The sequence below is a fragment of the Lynx rufus genome, unplaced genomic scaffold, assembly GCF_022079265.1.
Source record: "Lynx rufus isolate CCGP_SWC_20201006 ecotype Redwood Valley unplaced genomic scaffold, mLynRuf1.p SCAF_10, whole genome shotgun sequence".
NCBI classification, from domain to species: domain Eukaryota; kingdom Metazoa; phylum Chordata; class Mammalia; order Carnivora; family Felidae; genus Lynx; species Lynx rufus.
In genome coordinates this window covers 4,414,383-4,439,233 of record NW_025814824.1, presented here as the reverse complement: position 1 = coordinate 4,439,233, position 24,851 = coordinate 4,414,383, and the positions used below count along the sequence as shown (strand labels likewise).

Below are 24,851 nucleotides of genomic sequence, written 5' to 3'. Positions count from 1 at the left end.
TGAATGAAGACTTAAAATCCCCTACAAGTCTGAAGTTAATGTTTAAAACTTTGGACCATCAGGCAGTGTAACAGATTAACAGACTCTATCGTTCCTGGTTCTTTTTTTTTTTTTTTTTTTTTTTTAGTTTATTTATTTTGAGAGAGGGGCAGAGAGAGCAGGCAGGGGAGGGGCAGAGAGAGGAAGAGAGAGAATCCCAAGCAGGCTCTGAGCTGTCAGTGCCGAGTGATGCGAGGCTCAAACCCACGAAGCTGAGAGATCATGACCTGAGCCGAAGTCAAGAGTCAGACACTTAACTGACTGAGCCACCCAGGCGCCCCTGTGCTTGGTTCTTTACAGAGCTGCCTGGATAGCTTTTTGACGTGCTAATTTAATTTTGTGATCTAAATGTTCAACAAAATCGCGAGTACCGTACAAGTAACTTTTTTTTTTCCTGAGCGATTTGAGGGTAAGTTGTGGCCAGGGTGTCCACCCCCCATCCCCCCAAATACTTAAGTACATACACTGATTAACAAGGACATTGTCCTCGGTGATCACAGTCTGAGCAGCAGAGTCGGGACGTCACACTGATGCCTTACTACCATCCACTCCTTGGATCTCTTTGTGTTTCACAGGTTGTGTCCCTTAGAGCTAAGGACGCACCCCAGGGTCACATGCCGCGTTCAGTTAGTGTGTGCCCTCCTTCTTTTTCAGTCTGGAAGCGTTCAGACCTTGACACTTGAAGGCAGGCATTTTGTAACACGCGCCTCACCTGGGTTTGCCTGACACGTCCTCACGCACGGGTGCAGGTTATCAATTTTGCAGCAAAATAGTACAGAAGTGTGCTAGGGTCTCCCTGCCTTCCGCGGGGTGGTAAGTGACGTCAGAGTGTCCCGCTCCAGGAGATGCTGTGTGGTCCCCGGGGTTAAGGTGTTCTAGCTTTCCGCTACAACACTGCGCTGTCTTTGTAAGTGGCATTGTGTGGAAAGGCATTTTGAGACGACGTGATTATCCAATATTCCTTATCAAACTTCCATGCACCAGTTTAAGCTCCCGGCGGCACGCCTTGGCTGAATTAATTATTACTATGATGTTCAGCATTGGTATTTATTACTACCGTTAATTGTAAGGGAAGCTGTCTTTTCTCCCCATTTATTTGGGTTTTTGTCTCTTTGTTTGCATCGTACGGACTCGTGATTTCCTATTTTATTCTGAGGGCTATATAATCCTTTCATACCATTACACCTCCCGATCAAATCATTCCTGACTTAGCTGGTGGAATCTCTCTGGGTGCTTGCTTCCATGTCTTTTTGCCTTGTCTCCATATTTTTTTTTAAGTTTATTCATTTGCCTTGAGAGAGAGAATGGGTGGAGGGAGGGGGAGAGAGAATCCCAAGCGGGCTCCGCACTGTCAGTGCAGAGTCTGAGGCGGGGCTCGATCCCACGAACCATGAGATGGTGACCTGAGCCGAAATCAAAAATCGGACGCTTAACCGACTGAGCCAGCCAGGCACCCGGTCATGCCCCCCGTCTTTGGAAGCCCTGATCCTTGTTAGTGCAGAATGGCATTTGAACCCCAAGGATTTTCCCAGATTAAGTTCGGTCAAGTTGCCCGCTTGTTTCTCTGGATGTCGATGACCATGGGTTGTGAGTTCATACGTGATTGAACTTCACCTGAGAAAACCCCAAGGTTACAACAGGTTCCTTGGCAACAGACGGCCTTTTGTGGCTTCTGCTGGGAAACTACCAAGCTCGATCTGCACAGCCCCTCCTGAGCTCGAATTCCATTCCTAGGCCTGCATGGGGTGCAAGCCTGGCCTTCTCTACGGGGACGGTCCTGAAATTTGTCTCTGGATTCTCGTGTTTCTCATGTGCTCTGCTCAGACGTCAGCTCACTCCTCCCCCTCCTTTCCCCCTCCTCGTTCTCAGGCTTGGAATTTCCCCGGGCTGTTTCCGGAGCCCAGCATGGCTGTCCCAGTGAGAGAACCCGGCATCGGACCTAGAACCCCGCGGTGCAGAAGCCCCTCTGCCTTCATGAAAGGATTCGCAGCTGATACCCACACAGCAGACAGTGAAGTCAGATTACCCTCCTTCCTGGCTGCAGAGTCTCAAATGGGCCTCCCAGCATGCTGAGAACAAAATGCAAACACCTTAGTTTGGTGTCTGTGTGGTGTGGTCCCTGCCTGTTTCCCGGATTCTGTCGCTTACCATGAGAACGCACGTACGGTCCAGAAGAACATTCTTTCTAACCCTTCCACAGACCACCCTGGTCTCCACTTCAGTTTTGCCACCGCGTAGCCCGTTTGACGTCCTCGCTGGTTCCCCCAGCACCGGCTCTGTCCCTGGCCAGTCTCTGATGACCGGAGCCTTTTGCCCTCGATCCCAGCAAACGATGCTGTTTCAGCCTGGCTTTGCAGAGAGAGCCGCCCCAGCACTGTCCCCGCTCACCTGCCAGCGACCCCGTATCACAGGTTAGCGTTCATCACCCTCAGAAATTCTTGCTGTTGTATTTAACTCTTGTCTGTTAATGTTCGCCTGTTTACTAGACTCTATCACCAGGAGACCAGACCTGCTGAACCCCAGTGCTGACACCTTGTAGCCCCCAGTAGTCGCTCCATAGTTCTTTGTTGAATAAATGGATGAAAAGAAAAGGTACGGCTCAGAGATATTGTATCAGAATCCTGACAAAGCACACTCTCTTCTCTTGGGAGCAGGCCTGAGGTGGAGGGGAGGGATGGAATCAGGGAAGCCGAGGGGAGCGGAGGCAGGGCCCTCCCCACTCGTGTTTTCAGCAGGTAGCGGGACCCCACGGTCTGGTTCGTGAATTGACCAGCCCAGCATCCAAAGAGTCCGCGGAAGAAGGTCAGCTTTCGGCTTTTCTCTCAGACCAAAGTCGACCCTTTGCTCGCTGACCAAAGTAAGGTGTCCTCCCCCCATTCTATAGGTTTTCTGTTCGTCTGGTGTTCGTGACACTGGCAAGACTTTGGACACACACACACACACACGAGAGCTAAAAAGCACTTCACAAACACGCCCTCTCACTGACTCAACATAGACTTGCTTCCTCGTGGCAACATAGTAAAAGTCCCTTTCTCGGGATCTCATTCAGAAAACACTTGGGCTTACCGGACACTCTGGAAATGAAAAATTCATGGCGCTTTCTGGGGTGAAGCAAAGCTCAACTCTTATTTTCCGTTCAGCAGCACCCCTCGTGTGGCGGGCACACTGTGAATCTTGCCGTGGGCAGAGAGACTGCGGTCCAGGCTCTGTGCGGTTAACGAAACAGTAAAATACTTTCTCTCTGGCTCTTTCTTTTCCTCTCAGTCACCCATAAACTGAAAACGGAAAACATATAAACACGTTGCAAAAACTCAAGCGTTTGGAAATGTCATTGCCCCGGCAGATGTGGTTAGTCTTTTGAGCATGGCCAAATGGTCCCTTCAAAACTTCATGTTAACATTACCAGTGGGTTTTTTTTAATGTTTATTTATGAGAGAGAGAGAGAGAGAGAGAGAGAGAATGCAGGGGTGGGGCAGAGAGAAGAGGAAGACACAGAATCCGAAGCAGGCTCCAGGCTCTGAGCTGTCAGCACAGAGCCTGATGCGGGGCTTGAACCGACGAACCATGAGATTATGACCTGAGCTGAAGTCAGACGCTCAACCGACCGAGCCACCCAGGTGTCCCTTACATTACCAGTGTTAACTGTCCTTGGAGGGGGCTTCTGCTGGCTCCTTCATATTACTTAGGTCTGGAATTTCCCATGAGTTTTCTAGAACTTCCTGATTACAATCAGGCTTCCAGGAAGTATATGCCTTTCCTCCCCCTTGCAAACTATTTTCTGAAGCCTGGGGCGCCTGGCTGGCTCAATCAGTTGAGCGTCCAACTTTGGCTCAAGTCATAGTCTCACGGTTCATGGGTTTGAGTCCCGCGTCAGGCTCTGAGCTGTCAGCACAGATTCTGTGCCTCCCTCTCTCTCTCTGCCCCTCCCCTCACACTCTGTCTCTCTCTCTTTCAAAAATAAATATCAAAAAAATTTTAAACTATTTTCTGAAGTCTGACTCTCTTATATTTAATGCCTTTACCTGATTTATCGCCTTTAGGTAGAGTACAGTCTATGCCCAAAAAGCAAGATCGAACATTACTATTAGATCATGATACAAGAGGCATCAGTAGCAACATCATCTTTTTTTCCCTGCAATACTATCTTTTTTCAAGTAAAAATAATATGTTTCATTGCCACTTAGCAATTGAAATTTTTCATTGGGCAGAATTTGGGGAACTCGTACACCAAAGGAGAAGGTATTTAGATTTATTTGGGCTAGTGAAACGAGATCCTCTCATCTGTGTTGGCCAGTAAGAGTCTCATGATGTAACTACGAGTAAGCTATTAAAGGTGATATAGTACAAAATTTGTCTGGTCTTTGTCACGGGCTCCTGGCACAGAGCTTCTGAGACCCTTGGAACTTCCTGAGTTTATGCTGACGAGGTGAATCGTAGTGGGTCTCCTATGGGTTCAGGGTGGACAGGGTTACTCTCCAGAAAGAGCAACCATGTGATTAGAGGCTTGGGACTCTGAGCCAGCCTGACTTCTGGAGACGGGAGGGAGGGAGGGCTGGAGATGAGTTTAATCACCAATAGCTAATGATGTAATTAATCGTGTCTATGTAATGAGACCCCGGTAAAAATTCTGGACGCTGAAACTCAGGGGAGTTTGTCTGATGAGTGTATTGATGCGGCAGGAGCATGGCGTCCCTTCTTTCCTGGAGATTCTGCACTTGGGACCCTCCCGGACCTCACCCTGTGGTCCTGAGTTGTGCCCTTTGTAATAAAGTGATAATTGGGAGGATAGCACTTTCCTGAGTTCTGGGCACTGTTCTTGTGAATTCCCAAACTGGATGAGGTCATGGGAATTCCTGAATGTGTGGCTGGTTGGTCAGAAGTGTGGGTGGCCGGGCACCCCCTGAAGGTGTAGCTGGGGGTCTGAAGAGGGGGCGGTCCTTGGGAGGACGGCGCCCTTAGCTCGTGAGATCTGGGCTGACCGGGGGTGGTCAGCGCCAGAATGGATTTGCAACGCACCAGCTGACGTCGTAATAGAGGCAACATGAAACGATTCGAGGCCGGCTAAAAGGCAGACCTGGTGCTCTGGATAAAGCACTTAAAGGCCTTCTGAGACAGAAAGGGCGATTGGACAGGCTGAATTCGCCTACTGGTCTCATAGAAAGCACCCTTCCTCTCCTCCACGACACGTGTCTGTCTCCACCCATTAGTCTACAGTGTATGTGTCTACGGGAGTCTTAAGGGTCTTTAATTAAGGCAGTCGCCATCGGGAAGAAAAGGAGAGATGAGACGATGGAAGGAATGAATGGTCTGCCCCCCACTCTGCTCCTGGGCCGGTGGGGCCTCAGCGGTAGGAAGGGGGTGGGGAGAGCTGGAGGAGCCACCAAGCCAGGAGACCAGGAACGGGAACAGGCGCATAGGGGACGGGTAGCAAACTCCACAGAGAGGCGGAGAACGAGCCATTCTCTCCGTGTTGTGTGGAATACGTGTTTGCTCTGGTTCCTTGAAATTTTGAACGCAGGGGCCTTCAAGAGGCATAAAGAATAGAACCTTCCTGATGGGTCCCGTAGGCAGTGACGGGTGAGACACCTCCCGTGGCTTCGGGATTGTGGATATGTCGACCAAGGGGACCGGAAGGTGCAGGGTCGGCACAGACGAAGCTGAGTGGTGACTGCGGCTGGTTGTGCCGTGGTTGGAAGCTCGAAGGAGACATCACTTGGGGAGGCCTGCAAAGAGCTGGCTGATAGGGGCTCTGCACACCTACGAGGACCTGGACACACTGCTGTCCACGCGGACGTGTGCGTCTGTGGAGGCTCTGGGGCTGGTGGTACTGGAGCATAACGCCGTTTTCGGGATGCGTGACAGGGGCTGATGCCCCTGGGGACCATCACTGGATGAGGTTTAGAAGCATTTATTTGAAGTTTCAGGCACGATTGGATAGGCTCCCCACCAGGTGATGCAAGAACCTGCCGATAAGGACAAAGGAAGGCTCACAGACGGATCTGCAGGGACACGCAACGCTGGAAAAGTGACCTGATTGGTTTCAGGCCAATCTTCCCGCTGAGACCCAGAAAACCTGGACAGAAAATCTGTGGGAAGGAAGCAGAAAGCCAGTAAGAGGGCAAGGCTGCTGAGGTCACAGAACCAGAGGGAAGGGAAGCCTGGACCGAGGAGGCCAGCTTGTGGTGCCCTGTTTCCTCTGGAAGCCTTGGAAGATCCTCCAGCTGGAAGCAGCTGGGTGATGTCCGAAACCTTTCTCTGCAGTAGTGGAAAGGCATACGCTGTGCCGTGCGATATGAGCCCCACTAGCCAGCCATAGAAGGCTTTAGAGCCCTTGAATTGGGGCTAGTGCAACAGAGGGGTTGCATTTTTAATTCGATTCCACCAGTTTAGTTTTATTTCACCCATAGTTAGGTTGAAATAGCCACGTATGGCTGGTAGCTACCCTACCGCCCGTCACGGATCTATAGGTTCCCGAAGTCCTAGGAAAGACGGGACGTGAATGCCGGCTAGGCACAGAGTCACAGGTCTTGCAGGGACGGATTTCCCTCTCTGGGTTCAGTTTCTTCCTCTATAAAAGGGGATAAAGAAAGCCCGCCTTATAAAACTCTTTCATATACGAGTGCCTGCACATAACAGGCGTTCAGCAAATATTAGATAGAAAAATCTACAGATAATGAGTCGGAAACAACCTACATCAGTTTTGAAAGGTGAGTTTCATTGTCTTCGAAAGCAAATACCGACGTGCACGTTATTGAATTCATCTATGCTTTTATTTGCTCTCGAAAACCCATCTGCATATTATCTTCGGAAAATAAAAACATGTTTCATAATACAGATACTCTAAAGAAATGGCTTTCTCAGGGAGCTTCACAAAATTAACTGTATTATTCAATAAATACCTCTTGGCTTTACCTTCCAATGAAATGATCTGGGGCAAAAAGATTTGTTTCCCCACCACTCGGAATCTTGTTTTTTCCTCATGTTTAATAATAAGAAAAGTTAAAGAACAGCCATTTGCACAAAGAAATAGCACGGTGTGGCACACACGGCCTTGGGATGCCACTTTCAGAGAAAGCATCGGGGCTGAAATGGACGCCATGTTTACTGATCCGTGGATGAGAAAAGATGGTCCCACTTCCCACCCACACGTTAGAAGCTTGCTTCTGATTGTGATTCACACTGGTCACCATGAGACACAAGAAGAACACAGTGTTCAACTACGTTTTATTATCAGAAAAAAATGATATCCTGTTATGATTATGGATGTTAGTGGGCCCGCAGCAAAGAAAGGAGTATCTGCTAACCTGCCGAGATCTTGCCAATAAATTTCCACGTGTTACGGTAAAGTTCTCTGCACCAGACTGTACCATCCACAATTATAAATGACATTCCTTCCCTTCTAGGAAAGAAGGGGGTGTCTGGGGAAGTCACAGGAGAGGGTGAATGTGAGGATTTTTACCACCACTGGGCCACTTCACCATCAAGGTAAAGACTTACCATCTTGGGAGTGCCCGATAGCACACCTGTGCTTACCCTTGGGTGCCTGAGAACTGGGGGCTCAAGGCTGGTTGTTGCCAGAATTTGAGTCACAGCCGGGTTCCCCGTTTCCCAGGGAAATGACAATGGACTCCTTTTCCAATGGATAGCATTGAAGAGCAATGATCCAACATTTTGAAGGGTGTCTATCCCAAGCAAAGAGTATATAAGATTAAAAATAAGTTTGTGCCAAGTTATGAAACAATCATAAAAAATGAGAAAAATCGAGACACCTGGGTGGTTCAGTCAGTTGAGTGCCTGACTTTGGCTCAGGTCACGATCTCACAGTTTGTGGGTTCGAGCCCCATGTCAAGGCTCTGTGCTAACAGCACAGAGCCTGGAGCCTGCTTCAGATTCTGTGTCTCCCTCTCTCTCTCTGCGCCTCCCCTACTTGCTCTCTCTCTCTCAAAAATAAACATTATTTTTTTTTATTTTTAATGAGAAAAATCATTAAAAATGCAATTTATAAATTCAGAAAAATTATTTTCTAATAAAAGAAAGTGTAGCTTTTGCTGTGCTCTGGGCACTGTGATACAGAGTTTTATATATAGGAACCCACTAATGTGTACAAGAACCGTATGAGGGAAGCTCTAGAATCATCCCCGTTGGCAGATGAGGGAACAGAGCCAGGCGTGGTCAGTGACTTGTCCAGGGCCCCACGACTAGTAGCAAGGTGGGAGCTGAGACTCAGAGCCTGTACCTCCATTAGCAGAACAAGCACAATTGATAAAGCACAGCTGATAAACAGGTGCACGATGCTGGATCTGGTGGTGTCCTGAGAGGACCATTTCCTTTGATGGTCCTCATGGTGAGTCCTAGCAAAGCTCCTGCAAGTCCTTTCTTTGAAATATTCTTCAAACAAGTTCATAGCAAAAGGAGAAGTTTGTCCAGGTCTGAGCTAGTAAAGCCCAAGGGTGCCTCTCTTCCACGGACCACGCCCCCTTCTGGGGACAGCCGGCCTCGTAGTCTTGGACTCTGAGAGACGCTGCAGAAGTCCATGAACTTCACAGACAGCCCTGAACTTGGCTTCCCTCAGAGGCCCTCGGGGAGCTGTCCTTCCCAAGTCAGTCAGGAGGGCTGCCTCCGCTTCCTCCTCTTCTTCCTCTTCCTCCCCTGGAACCCCCGGGTTGTTCTTTTCCTCCAAGACACTTATTCGTGTCACTGACGGCACCTAGCTCATAGCGTCGGCGGCCGAGAGCTGAACCAAGTCACCACTGCCTTCTGACCTGCCGCACGCAGAGCAACGAGGGTGCATTTTGAGAACCGATCTGGCCCCAATACCCTGACCTTAATCTCCCTTCCCCATGTCCCCTTCTTCTAGTTTTTTAATCTTAATGGTGTTTGCATTTTTGCGAGCTGTCTTGAGTCATTATTTGAACAAGCTAGCTATAAATATTTAAAATATATTTTTTTGTTTTATGTAGGCATGGGTGTCTGATTTTTTTTCTCTTTTTCTGTTACTGAGTTATTTCCACTTAGGGCACAGACCACACGGGAACACTGCATAAAACGTTGCCACGCAGTTCTGCTAGGTAGGAATCAAAAAAAATTGCTTTTCTGGGGTGCCTGGGTGGCTCAGTCAGTTAACCCTCCAATTCTTGATTTGGCTCAGGTCATGAGCTCCTGGTTCGTGAGTTTGAGCCCCACGTTGGGCTCTGCACTGACAGAGCCTGCTTGGGAGTCTCTCTGCCCCTCCCCCACCCTCATTTTCTCACCCTTTCTGTGTCTCTCTCAAAATAAATAAATAAACTTAAAAAAGAAAAGAAAAAAGAAAACATTTCTACCCTTGGCATAACTTCTGGCTTGTGGCTCTAGAAGAAGGCTTTTTCACCTGGCCCTGACCAGTTTCTCATAGGTCAGGATGCACCCTGAGTGCCCATGCATCCAGTGTGCTTTTTACATTCTTAAATTTGGGGGACTAATTTGAGGATAGGTGTTAACTCTTCTTTGTGTGCTTGGTTGAACTCACCTGTGAAGCCACCCGGACCAGTGCTTTTTGCTCGTTGGAAGGTTTTTGATTATTGGTTCAGCTTTTTTGTTTTTTGTTTTAATTATTTTTCTTTTTAATGTTTATTTATTTTTGAAAGAGAGAGAGAGAGACAGAGCATGAGTGGGGGAGGGGCAGAGAGAGAGGGAGACACCGAATCCGACACAGGCTCCAGGTTCTGAACTGTCAGCACAGAGCCCGATGTGTGGCTCAAACCCACGAACCACGAGATCATGACCTGAACTGAAGTCAGACGCTTAACCAACTGAGCCACCCGGGGCCCCGGTCCAGTCTTGTTTCTAGTAATCAGTCTGTTCAGATTTTCTGTTTCTTCCTGATTCAGTTTTGGAAAGTTGTATGTTTCTAGGGATTTATCCATTTCTTCTAGGTTGTCCAATTTGTTGGTGTATGATTGTTCATAGTATGTTCTGATGGCCTTTTGTATTTCTGCACCAATTGTAATTCCTTTTCTTTCATCTCTGATTTTATTTATTTGAGCACGTTCTCTCTTTTCTTCCTGATGACTCTAACTAAAGGTTTGTCAGTTTTATCTTCTTAAAAAAGCCAGCTGTTAGTTTCATTGATCGTTTCTATTTTGTTTTTTAGTCTCTACTTCCTTTCTGATCTTTAGTATTTCCTTCCTTCTACCTGTTTGTTTGTTCTGCTTGTTTGTTCCTCTTTTATTAGTTCCTTTAAGCATAAAGTTAGATTGCTTAATCGAGAGTTTTCTTGTTTCTCAAGGCAGGCCTGTATTGCTATGAACTTCCCTCTTAGAGCAGCTTTTGCGGCATCTCAGAGATTTTGGACCATTGTGTTTCCATTGTCATTTCCCTCAAGGTGGTTTTTGATTTCCTATTTGATTTCTTTATTGACCGTTGGTTGCTCGACTGAATGTTGCTTAGCATCTATGTGTCTGTGCTTCTTTCTTTGTTTTTTTCTTGTGACTGATTTCTACTTTCATACTGTTGTGATTTCAAGTTTCATACTGGATGCGATTTCAATCCTCTTGAATTTATTGAGACTTGTTTTGTGGCCTACCAGGTGATCTATTTTGGAAAATGTTCCATGTGAACTTGAGAAGAATGTGTATTTTGCTGCTTTTGGATGGAATGTTCTAGGTGTATCTTTTAAGTCTGTCTGGTCTGTTGTGTCCTTTGAGATTGATGTTTCCTTATTGATTTTCTATCTGGATGACGTGTCCATTGATGTAAGTGGGATGTTGGAGTCCTCTGTTGTTACCGTATTGCTGTCTATTTCTCCCCTCATTTCTGTTAATATTTGCTCTATACATGCAGGTGCTCCTATGTTGAGTGCATAAATGTTTATGAATGTTATGTCCTCTTACTGGATGGACCCCTTTATCATTATGCAGTGTCCTTCTGTATCTTTTGTTACAGTCTTTGTTTTAAAGTCTCTTTTGCCTGATGTAAGTATAGGCACCCCAGCTCTACTCCCCACCTCTTACTTGAGTCTGAATATCGCTTTCCAGACCTTTTGCCACGGACAGTTGAAGAGATCTGTCAAATCCATACCACCACGGGGATGTCATTCATTGCCACAGATGCAGGAAATAACGCAACATTACACGTAAAAAGGAAAATGACAACACGAAATCCTTTGTATCTTTTTTTAATGTTTTATTTTTATTTTTGAGAGAGACAGAGAGAGGGGGGAGAGCGTGAGCAAGCGAGGTGCAGAGCGAGAGGGGGACAGAAGATCCAAAGAGGGTTCTGCACTGACAGCAGTGAGTGCAATGCAGGGCTCGAACTCACAAACCGCGAGATCACGACCTGAGACAAACCTGACCTAACCAACTGAACCACCCGGGCACCCCCAAATCTTTTGTATCTTCTAAGACCGCTCCACTAAAGAGTAACAGAGTATCTTCCAAGGCAGACAGGCCAATCTCACTTATGAATGTAAATGCAAAAATCCTGAAACTATATCTATAATCTACGTGCTTCAGTGTGCAATATCTTACGCATTAGCAAATCACCCAAAAGTCGCAATGAGAAACCTTAGGAAATCTGGTAATATAATTGCCCATGTTACAGATCAAATAAGAAAAGCATGGGATTCTCAGAAGATGCAGGAAAAAAAGCATTTGGTGAAATTCTGCTTTTACTCATCGTGAAACACATTAAGAAACTAGTAAGAGAATGACGCTCCCATAGCCAGGTAACCATCATCTTCTGAAAACCTACAGCCAATGTTGCCACTAAACAGGCAAAGATTAGAGACGGTCCCTTTAAAGTCAAGGGTGACATTCAAGTCTGCTTTGTGTTGAAGGCCTGGCCAGCAGGAGACACAGGAAAGAGGCACGACAGTTGGAAAGAAGGTCCAAAGCCATTATTCGCAGATGACGTGTTGTCAACACGGAAAATGTAAAGGAAGGCAGAGACAGACATGTGACCGCAGAAGATTGGTATTTTCATAACATATGAGATTCATGCAAAACAGAAAGAAAAAGAAAACGGTTCTCGTCCATTGTGGCTCCCATAACAGAATACCACAGGCTGGGTGGGTCATCGACAGAAAACATCCGTTTCTCACATTCTGGAGGCTGGAAATCCAAAGCCAAGGTGCCCGTGGATTTGGCATCTGGTGAGAGCTTCCTTCCTGGTTGATGGACAGCCGTCTTCTCTGCGTCTTCATGTAGTAGAGAGAGCGAGGGAGGTCTCTGGGTCCTCGTTCATAAGGGCACTAATGCCATCAGGATGGCCCCCTCCTCGCGACATAATCACCACCAAAGACCTCCACCTCCTAATGCCACCACATTACAAGATAAGTTTCAACATATGAACGGGGGAGGGGGTGGAAGACAAACATTCAGTCTATAGCAACACTGCAATTTAAAAAAACGGGGGTGGAGTGGCGCCCGGGTGGCTCAGTCGGTTAAGTGTCCGACTTCGGCTCGGGTCATCATCTCGCGGTTGGTGGGTTCGAGCCCGGCGTCGGGCTCTGTGTTGACGGCTTGGAGCCTGGAGCCTGCTTTGGATTCTGTGTCTCCGTCTCTCCCTGCCCCTCGCCCACTTGTTCTCTGTCTCTCTCTCTTAAAAATAAAGATTAAAAAAAATTTTTTTTTAATATTAAAACACATACGATTGCAGGATCATAAACTGGTCGTGGACACGTAATCACGAGATAAAGGTATAAAAACATGAGTCTGGTAAGTCCCCACACATGTCAGGAGAAAGGGAGCTCCTGGGGACGGAGGAGCACGGGCTGGGAGGGGTCTGGCCTGCACAAGTGGGGGTCACCTAAGGAAGGAAATAACCCGGCTAAGTGTGCAAACTTACAGTGCTGAGTAAATTAGACACATCCCGTGTCCTTTCGCTTGATTTACTTTCTGTAGAGGAAAAGAGAGAGAGAGACAGACTGAGGGAAGCAGGGAGGGGAGGAAGGTGGGGAAGGGAAGGAGGGAGGGAGGCAGACCTCTCGGGCGGGGGGTGGGGGGGGGGACAGGGAGGGAGGCCTTGCACGGGCTCTATTTCTCTGTAAGAAGAAACGACACAAGGCAGAAAACAAAGCAGGCTGGGGTGTGCGGTCTGTCCGAAGGCCCGTTGAGACTGGCTCTTCCGGGAGCCAAAGTCTGCAACCCGAATCCCTGAGCCCATCCCGACGGCAGGGCTTTTCAGACGGAGTCACCCAGGAGCCTAGTGCAGGGTTTGTCCGAGCAGCGACGCTGGTTCCCGGAGGCCCTGACTCAGCAGGCCCAGGCTGGGCCCAGGGAGGTGCGCTTCTAAGAAGTTTGCACAGAGCGCTCAGGCTGCCGTCCCGGGGAGCACGCTGTAAGAACCACAGCTCTCAGTTACCCCGAAGAAGGCTGGCCTCTGGGGCCAGAGGGACAAGGGACAGTTCCAGTTGTGTCCTCTGAGCCTTCGGAATTGTTTTGGAATCCAGGTAGTTCAGCGTTGTGCAGACTAGAGAATCGAGATGCACCTACGCTCCCTTCCCCTTTCGGGCTGGGACGGAATAAGAGGGAGGAAGGGGAGGGGGAGGCGGCCAGAAGGCAGGCGCGCAGGTGTGGGACCGTGGGGTCCCTCCGAGCGATGCGAGCTTGCCCAGGCAGGAGAAGGGGAATCCGGGATTGCAGGCTCAGACCTGACCTCACTTCTGCGGCTTCGCCGTGATCGCCCTTGGCCGAGACCTCAGAAGCTCGCATGTGTGAAGTGCACAGCTTTCCTTAAGCCTCCCAGTGTTTACTAGGATAAGCTAGCGTGTTGTGTCTTTCCCTCTTGTTTCTGCCTCTCTGCCAAGTTCTGGCTCGATGCTCTTTCTCAAGAAGTAACGAGATGGTCCCCAGGCTTGGTGGAGCACAGCACCCAACAAGGAAAGAAAGACTTAAAAAAAAAAAAAAAAGAAGAAAAGGAAGAAAGAACTTGAGCCAGTCTCCCAACCAGCTAACCCCTCGTCAAAGTGCCTGGCTATTAGGAAATGTGGGGGTTTTGTTTACGTTCTTTTGACTTCCATTTGATGGCTGCCCCACGGGTGCAGAATTTAACTGTAGCCAATTCAGTGGCATCTCCATGTCCTCTGTCCTGATGGAGTTTCGTGTCTTCGTGACACTGAGTACACGACTGAGGTCCGCCCTGTGAGCCCCCGGGGTGGGGCACAGGTGCTGGGTCTGTTCCCACCTCCCCGCTGGGTGCCCCTTGAAGGGCCGTCGGTCTTGCCACGCCCGGGGTGGGCGGGCACTTTGGGATGTTTGGAAATGCCCAGCGGAGCTCACTTCTGGGTATCAGAACCGACGCCTGACCCAGCTGAGCCTGGCCAGGGGGCTCGTTCACGGGGACACCGTCTGGCGCACAGGGGCGTCGGCAGTCACAGACCCAAGTAGACAGGAAAGCAATTCACTGCAACCACGCGCATGGAACAGGCTGTCCCTTCCAAGGTTCTGCTCCCCTGTTCCCAGGGCGGGCGATGTCATCCGGAGTCCCATGGGCTCTCCCTCCCTTCTCCACACTCTGCCACGGCCCCTGCACACAGGCACGTACGTGTGGGGCTCTCGGGGTGATGCACAGGGAAGGGATCTGTAGTCTCCCCGAGGCTGTGACAATGACATCCCCTGAGCTCAAGCTCGGGCTCGAGCACACCTGTGCACTCACACACACGTGATGCCGGGCACAGAGTCTCGCACGCGGTGCTCCTGGTTCACTGTGCGTTGAGCCCGTGTGGTGACTAGAAATCGGCCAACGGGGACCAGATGTCCCTGTGGTGCCCTGTTCCAGACCAGCGGCCAGGGGCCCGTGTCATGACTGCACACGACCAGACATGAAGAAGAGGTCGTGCTCTCTGACGAGGGGACCCTCCCGTTTCAGCAAACCAGCCAGGGGGCCGTGGGTCCCCACCAGTGCGGCCAAGTGGACCCAGAGGCCACACAACCTACGACACCAGTGGTGGACCTGCTATGCTGTTTGCAAAAACAAAAACTCATAGCAGCTCCTGACCTGTCTGCATAAAGATGGCTTTAGTCACGCACCAAGGAAGCTCCTTCTCTAAGCAAGGCCTCTTGGTCACAAGGGAGAGAGAGCCACGAGGGGAAGACAAGTTAACCAGGCAAAGGACGCGGAGACCAAGGGGTAGAGGCCAGGGCGGGGAAAGAAAACACGGTCAGGGTAGCTTGATCTGCCACCGGTGGGTTCTGACGCACCTGATCCCCAGCCCACGGCCCCCTTGTGAGAGTTAATTTTACATGTCAACGTGGCTGGGTCGTGGGGCTCGGATGGGGTCAAGCACAACCCGGGACATTTCTGAGAGGACTTTTTTGGATGAGAAGAACATCTAAATTGGTGGAATTTGAGTAGAGCAGATTTCCCTCCAAAGTGTGGGTGGGCCCCATCTAAGCAGGTGAAGGCCTGAAGAGAACAAAGACGGACATCCCCGGAGCAAGAGGGAACATTCTGCCAGCAGACTCCCACTGCAGCTTTGGTCCTTTCCGGGTCTCCTCCCTACCAGTTTGGGACTCGCCAGCCTTCGTATTCATGTCAGCCAGCTTCTGAAGATAAATCTCTTTCCCTCTATGGACATATGTCCTACTGGCTCTGTTTCTTGAGGGGACACCTGTCCACCCCCCACCCTGCAGGGCCCGCATCACGCTCAGCCTCAGCCTCAGCCTGCCCTGCTCCTGGCCACCTGGGAGCAGAGCTGGGGGACGGCTAACGGGACGATCGAGGTTGGAAAGGAGGAAAAAACGTAAGGTAAGCGGCTCTTCGAGGCTCCAGCCCATCCCCATGTGTGTTTGTTCATCTTGCTGGGGGGAGGCTTCCTGTTTTGCACTGAATTTTCAGAAGATTCACCTGTGACCTAAAGAAGGTTAACAACAAAGGTGAAGAACACACATAAGGGAAAGCTTGTGCGCAGGACAAGCTATTGGACTAGTCAAGGAGAATAGGGAGGCAGGGAGCCCGGGGTGCACATGGGAGAAACCATCCCACGTTCAGAGAGGTGGAATCCTGACTTCATTTCCTTCTCTCAGCAGGTGTAGGAACATCTCGTCCCTTGTTTAGAAACTCAGATCCTTAAGACCGTAGCGGCATTTCTTTTTTGATTTTCTTCAAGTGTATTTATTTATTTTGGGGGGAGAGACAGAGACAGCGTGAGTGAGGGAGGGGCAGAGAGAGAGGGAGAGAGAATCCCAAGCAGGCTCCCCGCTGCCGATGCAGAGCCCAACACAGGGCTCGAACCCACAGAACTGTGAGATCGTGACCTGAGCAGAAACCAAGAGTCGGGTGCTTAACTGACTGAGCGCCCCAGGCGCCCCATAGCTGCATTCCTAAAAGGCCTCCTGGCAACCCCTCATCTCCCTCCACATCTGCAGTCTGCAGGCTTCATGAAGCCAGGATCCACGGTTTCCTAAAACTGAACTGTTCGGTTTACGCCGAGGCGTCCGGAAGTGAAGAGAAATGCCTTTCTCTTTCCCCTCTCCACCCAAACGGGATCAAACCTCCTTATTTTGTCAGTATCACACCTTGGAGCCCATCTGTTATTTGAGTTAATGTTTGGTTGACAAGGCAATACCCACATAAGAGAGATCTATCCCCCCCGTCTACGACTGTTATCCGGGGCTGTGACGCAGACGGTGAGAATCGTCTGCAGAGCAATCAGCAAGACGGTTACTTAATTAAAGTCTCCAGTGAGAAAACGGAATTTAGAGTTTCTTACGTGTCAGATTTGTACCATCGCAGAGTCTCGTCTAAAACACCAAAGTGTAATTTCCATGCTGTGCCGGGCGCTCCGTAAACATTTCTCTGAACTAATGACAGCAGTCAGTGCCCTGTCGGGACCAGGCCAAGGAACAGAATGGCAATGGTGCCCACAGAATGGTCACGATCCTCTCTCCCCAGAGCTGCACTGGCCAGAAGGATGGAATGGTTTTCTGGAAGTTTCGACGGCCGTGTCTAACCGCAACAACAGCAGCGTTTGCCACGCACGGTGCTACCCGTTGCACGTAAACACCAGTCTGCATTCGCTTTTCCTGCAGAATCTTCCCTAGAATCCCCGGAAGCTAGCTCCGTGATGGTGCAGAGGAGGGCCTGAGCTCAGAGCCAGTGGGCAGACGCCCAGGCCCCGGTGGGACAGAGCCCCGAGAGGACTGGACCCGAGCAGCGCACGCCCAACGGAGCGCCCCTCGGCTCGTGTCCACCACCGATCTGCGTGGGAGCACAGAGGAGAAAGATCCAAAGTGTGGGGTGCGCACGGGCTCCCCACAGGTGCTGGGAGAACAAGTCAGAACCGACAGCCCGGCCTCGGTTCCTTCCCCGGGAGGGGCAGCTGCTCCAGGGGCCGCAGAGTACGGGTTGGGGGTGTAAGGCATTGCCTGACTGTTGCCAGCTTTCGGGTTAATTCCACCCGGGGGCGGGGGCGGGGGGGACAGCTCCCTCTAAGACACCCCTTACGGCCATTGCCTTCCACACCAGAGTTTGGACGGCGTTTTCTTAGCTCCTTTCCTGTCTGAAATTGTTCTTTGTTAACAAGGGGGCCCCTTTGTTGAGTTTTAATAGTTAAATTAACATCTTTCGTCACTCCCTGGCAGCGTTTCCAGAATGTTCCGTCAGCTATGTTTCACTCCCAAGGCGAGAATGACACGATGGGCTCGGGCGTGTGCAGATGGTGCTGTTGATACTCTGTCGGGGAGGCAGCCGGGCAGCTCTGGCCAGAGCAGACCACATCAAAGCCGCCTTTGTGACTTGCCGTTCAGATCTGCAGGTCCTTGCCCCACACTGCGACCGCGTCACCTCCGGCGCAAGCGCCACGAGAGCTCCAAGGCGGACGAGCTGGGAGCACGTTCCCACGTCTCGGGTTTATCCTGGAGAGCCTTGCTGTGAAGACAGCCCCCGTCTCGTGGACAGCGGGCTTCGGCGGGTCCTTCGGGGATCTGTGATGGAGGAGACCGGGGGGGGCGGGGCTTACCGACACGGCTGCCCGACGGTTTCTCAAGCTGTGATGCTGTCGCAGTTCCCTGTCACCTGCACCCACAGCCACGGTCAGCGTCCGCCTCCAGCCCCGAGCTCGGCCGTGACACACAGGTGGTCCGAGGTCCCTGTTCAGATCAGCTGTCCAGGGCTGTTTCCTGTGGGTCCTGACCATCAGGGCACCTTCTTCTTCTCCAGCGAAGCCAGCGCTGGCCGCCAGGATGGTGACAGCGAACCACCACTCCGTTCTCATGTGTCAGGCCTTGGCTTCAGTCCTTGACTCAAACTGAGTCTTGACGACCGCCGTATGAGGTTTAGGGATTTTGCCGTCCCTCCCACTTTATGGAGGAGAAACAGAGGCGAGAGAGGTCACACAGCGTCCTTGTGTTCACAAGACTAAGCAACGGTAGAATGGCAAGGTGATGCCAGCTCTGATAAACCCAAACCTGGCACCTGCCTTTCTGGTGCCCGTGCCTCTGCCACGCCTCCCCGGGGTGGCGCTGGAGATCGACCTGAGACCGGGAAGTTCTCGCAAGCACCTTGCGGACTGACCGCGTGCTGGAGAGCCTGTTGACTCCTCGGTTCAACCTTCAGCGGTTCCTTCCTGGCTGCATCTTGAATGAGATAGATATTGGAGGCAACACAGTGAGCCTAAGCCAAGATACTTTGGACTCAGCCTCAGCTTGGACCCTGGCTTTGCCGCTCATGAGCTGTGTGACCTCAGTGAGTGTCCTCACTGGTAAAATGCGGACAGCCACAGCACTACACCCATAGGGTCGTCATGAGGAATAATTGAGAAAAAGCCCCTAAAACACCCCGGTGCGCAAAAATGGTGGCTAGACCTTTGGTAAGTGGCTCTGTCCTAAAAAGTGAATTAGTCTTGGGCTTAAGATCATATTTTCACTAATAATTCTTTAACACTCAAAAAAGAATGTTTAAAGGACTACAACGTCCTTGTGACAACCCCATAGTTGTGAGAACTTTTGCAGCACCTCACAGCAAGGTATGGAAGGAAACCCATTTCAGGCCTCCTCCGCTCAAATTTTGCTTTGATTTGGTTTTGGCAGGTGCCGCCCAGGGACACGCTCGGTGCTCCCACCCTCTGAGACAACAGTCGGGGGAGAACAGGGGACCAAGGAGCTCATGACACCCTCCTGCTCTGAGACGGTGTCCTACACTCACCCTTTCCACTTTACAGCCACCCGGGCAGTTGTCCGAGCCGACAAAGAGCCCCTCACTTTGTCAGAGGAGAAAATCAGGTGGGTCAGCCAAACTCAAGGGGCACATACTCTTCTGCAGCAATTTCCCTCGTCAGTGTTTGCCCTCTGTCCCTCCCCTGTGCAAAGGAGCATGGAGGAACCGAGCATAGGAGCCATGACCACTTTTTCCTGCTTCTGTCGAAACCCATGGGTGGCTGCCTTTCTCGTGTTTCTGAGATTGTATTCCCCAAAATAGTAACCATATGGGATTTTACAATATCCCAGATGACATGTTCCGTGCCTGATGAGACTATGTTTTATAGCACCTGTCAGGGAGGAATGTAAATAGGCCAGGCCAGGGGAGGGGGGACCCTGGAGATAGCAGAGCTCTAAGTGGGGAGGAGGAACAGAACTTGGGTCAACAACAGAGGGCATTCAGAAGACCGCAGTTAGCAGCCAGGCTCCAATGTCATCAATGGAGGACGTTTGTAAGATCACAACTGGTGGCAGCCAAGGCTTCAGGAGGTAAGACATTCGGCAGATGGTGGGGTCCAAGACCCAGGAATAGGGAAGGCACAGTGATCCAGGCAGGCCAGTGGCAACCTTGGACCTTGGACCTTTGTCCTTTGACAAGGACAAAGCAGGGCCCACAAGTTGGTGGATTGTGGTGCAAAGGTGGGTGCTTTATTATAGAGACAAGGTTTAAGTCTAGACCCTAAAATAGGCCCAAGGTCATAAGAGACTAACAACAAATTGATATATCCACTTACCAACCATTCATCCGTCTACTCAGCCATCCACTTATCCATCCATCCATCTATCCATCACCCATCCATCCATCATCTACCCATCTATCTATCTATCCATCCATCCATCCATCCATCCATCTTTCCACCCATCCACCCATCCCCCATCCATCCACCACCTATCCCTCCATCCATCCATCCATCATCTACCCATCTATCTATCCATCCATCCATCCATCCATCCATCCATCTTTCCACCCATCCATCCATCCCCATCCATCCATCACCTATCCCTCCATCCTTCCATCCATCCATCCATCCATCATCTGCCCATCTATCTATCCATCCATCCACCCATCCATCCACCCATCTTTCCACCCATCTATCCATCCCCCATCCATCCATCACCTATCCCTCCATCCATCCATCCATCATCTACCCTTCTATCTATCCATCCATCCATCCATCCATCCTTCTTTCCACCCATCCATCCATCCCCCATCCATCCATCACCTATTCCTCCATCCTTCCATCCATCCATCCCTCTATCCACCCATTATCTATCATCACTCATCTTTCCATCTATTCATCCACCCATTCATCTGTCACATTCTTTTTCATCATTTGGCATAGTACTGGGAATGGAAGAAAAAGAGAAAAAATAAAATTTAATTTCTCTTTCATGGAGTTACAGTCCGGTAGAAGGGCAATGCTGAGTCATCTGAACCAAGGAAATACCCCCTCCTACGGTGGCTCCCACCTCTTGGCTCCCCATGGGAGCTGTAGGGTCTGTTAGAGTCTAAGTCCTGTCCACTATACTTCAGCAATCACAGAGAAGAAGGCTAGGAGGGTAGGAGCCAACCACTCTCCCTAGTAGAGTGTGGGATCTATGTGATGAGTGTCTTCACTTTTGCTGTCCATTAAAAAAGAAGCACCAGCGTATTGGTTTTCTATTGCAACAAAAAGGAAAATTACTACAAATTTAGCAGCTTAAAGCAATAAATGGTATCTCACAGTTTCCGTGAGACAGGATGAAATTTCCTGCCCCATGAGATTCACAGAGCTAATGATAGTATTTCCTATGTATCGATCTTGAATAGATGTTATCTCTGACTGACCCGAGACACCGAGGTGGAAGCGAGGAAGGAAGGAAGATGTGGAGAGACTGCCCCCCTTGCTGATAAGCAGTCTTGCAAAGAAGGCCGGGTGGGTGACCCGTGGCCCCGTGGGGCACGTCGGGCAGTCGGGGATCGAGGGGAGCCGACCATCTTGTCAGGGTGTCGGGATTCTGGAGCCACCAGCCCTGTTACAACCAGTACGGTCAACGCCAATGTTGTCCTTTCTCAACCATTAAAGCTAACTCCCTCCTTAAAAAAAATTTAAATAAAAGGGGGTCGCCTGGGTGGCTCAGTCGGTTAAGCGTCCGACTTCGGCTCTGGTCACAATCTCACGGTCCGTGAGTTCGAGCCCCGCGTCGGGCTCTGTGCTGACAGCTCAGAGCCTGGAGCCTGCTTGGGATTCTGTGTCTCCCTCTCTCTCTGCCCCTCCCCCTCAGAGAGAAAACTCTCTCTCTCAAAAATAAATAAACGTTAAAAAAAAATAAAAAAAAACTAGCTCCCTCTTCCCTTTGGTATATGGATAATTACGACCGTTGTGAGAAGTAATTTGGCAATGAAACATAACATAAAGTGCCAACGGTGGTAAACAATATTTTCACGGAACGTGTTCTTTCTCAAAGAACACAAGTATTTAGAGACCACAGGCAGTGTCCTGTGACCTGGGTCTTCGTGTCCTCTCCACGTGTGTAAATTCATGAAATGCGGGTTCGTTTCACCTGCAAAACTTACAGATCTTCTCTGTGCCAGGCTTTTTGAACCCTCTGAAGAACGCGATCCTTTTCTAAATTACAGGAGAACATAGTTTTGAAGGCAAGTTAATACACTAGAGCTTCCTGCCTGCTTTGGTGTGACCTTGTCCCTCTTCAGCCGGGGCCTTCCGTTATCTGGGGACGTGTAGACATTTCTGCATGGAGAGGAAAGAGAAAGGCAGTATTGCTCGGCACAGGGCCGTCCGTCACTAGTGGGCGGGAGAGGAGGGCTCTCCTGGCGGGGGGCGGGTGGGGGAGGTGGAGGAGAGTGAGAGGGGTTTGAAGGGAAGGCCAAGGCCAAGGTGAGGAAGATACAGGCCCGACATGGAGTGAAGGGGAGAAGGAGGCACAGCAGACTTGCCCCTGCTTTGATGTGGGACTTTGCAGGAACCTTCCTCCCAGAGGTATTCCCTCCACCTCCGAGGGGCAGCCAGCCACGGCCAGTCCACGCGGCAGAAAGCGAGCTTCACGTGGGCGCTCGGCCAGGCGCCCCCTCTGTGGAATCAGGGGACAGGGCTTGGCCGAAGATCCTGGGTGGAGGCACACAGGGACCTCAGAGCAGGGGGCTGAGGCCGGCGCACAGACCTGAGGGTTCTGCACCCCCCGGGGGCCGAGGCGGGACCTTCAGGAGGGACCCTGAGCCTCATTTGTGCTGCAGCTGCGGCAGAGCCAGAGATCGGGGGGAAACCGCGGGGTGAGCAGGTGATCCCCGGACCAGCAACCATGCCACGTGGCCTGGGAGCGCACAGCCAGGCACCCTGGGTAGACGGAGCGAGCTCCAGAAAGAGCTGGGCCAAGCCCCGAGGAGCGGGTCAGACGGAGCCAGCCGTGACTGGTGGGCTTGCTGGGGAGCCCAAGTTCCCCGTGACCACTGATTATGGGACCAACCAGGCGAGAAAGACAGTCACATTTGTTTGCTGCACGTGCGCACCACGGCATGTCATTTTGAGGGGGGCGTGTGCGTCACGGAGAAGGGCGGGGAGGAGGCGAGCGTCCAGCCCTCGGCAGCGATCCTGGACCCGGCTGATGGACCACAGTGCTGATGGACGGTAATTCAGTGCTTAATCAGAGCCAGGACTTAAAGTCAGGTTTCCTGATTTCCCAGCATCTCCTATTCAGATGGCCCAGGCACTGGGCAGGAGGATTAGGACTCCGATGTCACCTTCTCTGTCTCCCCCACCGGCTTGCTTGCTGAGTGAAGCCTATCCGGCTTCCTTTATCTGCAGGGATGAAAGTCAGAAGGAAACATAGTGTCAGACTTACGACTCCAAAGAATTCTCCAGCTCTTGGGAGTCCCGTCCCTCCGGTCCCTTTTGTAGCAGAAACCTTGTGTATGAAAAGAAACCTCCCAGAATGCAAGTCTGAATCAGCCTCGCCTCTGAAGTCGAGTTCTGGGCCACGGAGAGCCCTACCCGGCTCCTTGGACCAGCGTCTCTTGCCAATCAGGCATTGCTGTGAACAACGAGCTCATAAATGATCCTTGTGCGCACCATTAATTACCCAGTGGGCGATTTTGGGCAAATGCGGGGATCTGACGTGTCCTCAATGGGAAGCAAGTGTTGGAACTTGCCCCCAAGACCTGGAGCCTGAGCGGCAAGTGAGGGGGGGGAGGACGGCGGCGGATTTTTCCAGCCACGCTGCCAGGGACGGCCGGGTGCATCCCTCACGTGGCTGCTGTGCTCTGTGGAACCCTGTCCCGGCCTGCCCAGACACAGTGTCCTCCCGCAGGGGGCAGATTGCCAGGGGGGCGGCTCGTGAATCTGCGGCACCCCAGCTGGGACTTCCCCAGCCCCCCCCACCCCCAGAAAGGCACAGAGCCCCATTCCGTGTAGCAGTCGGGAGTAGCCCTCGCTGTCTTTTCTCTAAGAGAATAAGCACAGTAATACCACCGTGCATGTTTCACGTCATTATTCCTGGGGGCCCAGTGAACCCTGACAACATTGGTGAAAGGGTCTGTCCTTGGGCCACGCTGTCCCCGGGGAGCTAGGCTCTCACGCCCTTTACCGTCGAGTCACCGAAGTGCCCTGTTAAGGGGTGCAGAGCCCTCACATTTTCAAAGGCAGAATATTTCCCCCCAAGAATCACTTTCCGGGACTACAATATTTCTACACACTCCCGAAACATGACGATTTGTTTGTCAGCAAATAATCGCTGTGTCTTCACATCGCCTCCCTCTCCCTCAAATTTCCTCTTCTAAGAGCCACGGCAGTCATGCCGGGTTAGGGTCTAATGACCTCAGCTTAACTCAGTTACCTCTGTAAGGACCTTATCTTTGTGATGTCCCAAGCGGCAGGATTTCCTTCACTTTGTGGCCGAATAACACGCCATTGTATATTTATACACATCTGCTTTATGCACTTGCCCGCTGACAGGCACCTGGGGCGTTTCCATAGCTGGGTTACGGTGCAAAATGCTGCGGGCACCCGGGAGCGGACCTCTGTGGGCATAACGCTACGCGAAACACATCAGACGGAGAATGACGAATACTGCATGTCACGTCTCATGCACAGGATCTAAAAAAGCCAAACTCGTCGAAATGGAGGGCAGAATGATGGTTACCAGGAGCTGGGGGTGGGGGAAGTGGGGAGACGGGTAAAAGGGCACCAGCTCCCACTTGGAAGGTGAACGAACACCTTCTGAGGATCGAACGCACAGCATTGTGATTCCAGCTAACAATACTGCATTCTATGCTTCCAAGTTGCTAAGAGAGTAGACCTTAAACGTTCTCAGCACAAAAAAGGAACGGTAATTACGCGATGTGATGAAGGTTAGCGCTGTGATGGTAATCGTACTGCGATACATAAATGTATTCAATTTGCATGTTGTGTATCTTAAATTTTCACAATGTCCTATGTCAATTATATCTCAATAAAGCTGGAAAAAAAAAAAACCCCAAGAGCTCTCTCCAAATACAACCACATTCTGAGGTCAGGACTCCAACATATGAATCTGGGGGGACACATCTCAGTCCATAACAGTTTTCTTACTGGGTGCAGCCAGTCCTCAGGACACACGCCCCGTAATCCATGCCAGACAGACACCTGCCGGAATAACGGAAGAGTC

General features: G+C 50.8%; 1 long non-coding RNA gene across 2 annotated transcripts; it reads left to right on the top strand.

Annotated features, from left to right (window-relative positions):
* The first annotated feature begins 13,371 nt into the window (after nucleotides 1–13,371).
* LOC124527878 (uncharacterized) lies at nucleotides 13,372–21,354 on the top strand. 2 transcript variants are annotated; one of them, XR_006966031.1, is made up of 4 exons: nucleotides 13,372–13,465; nucleotides 17,598–18,823; nucleotides 19,044–19,235; nucleotides 21,022–21,354. It is a non-coding gene; the product is annotated as an uncharacterized LOC124527878 (long non-coding RNA). The 2 variants fall into 2 exon arrangements; XR_006966028.1 differs by having other exon boundaries at nucleotides 13,372–15,762.
* The last annotated feature ends 3,497 nt before the right edge of the window (nucleotides 21,355–24,851 follow it).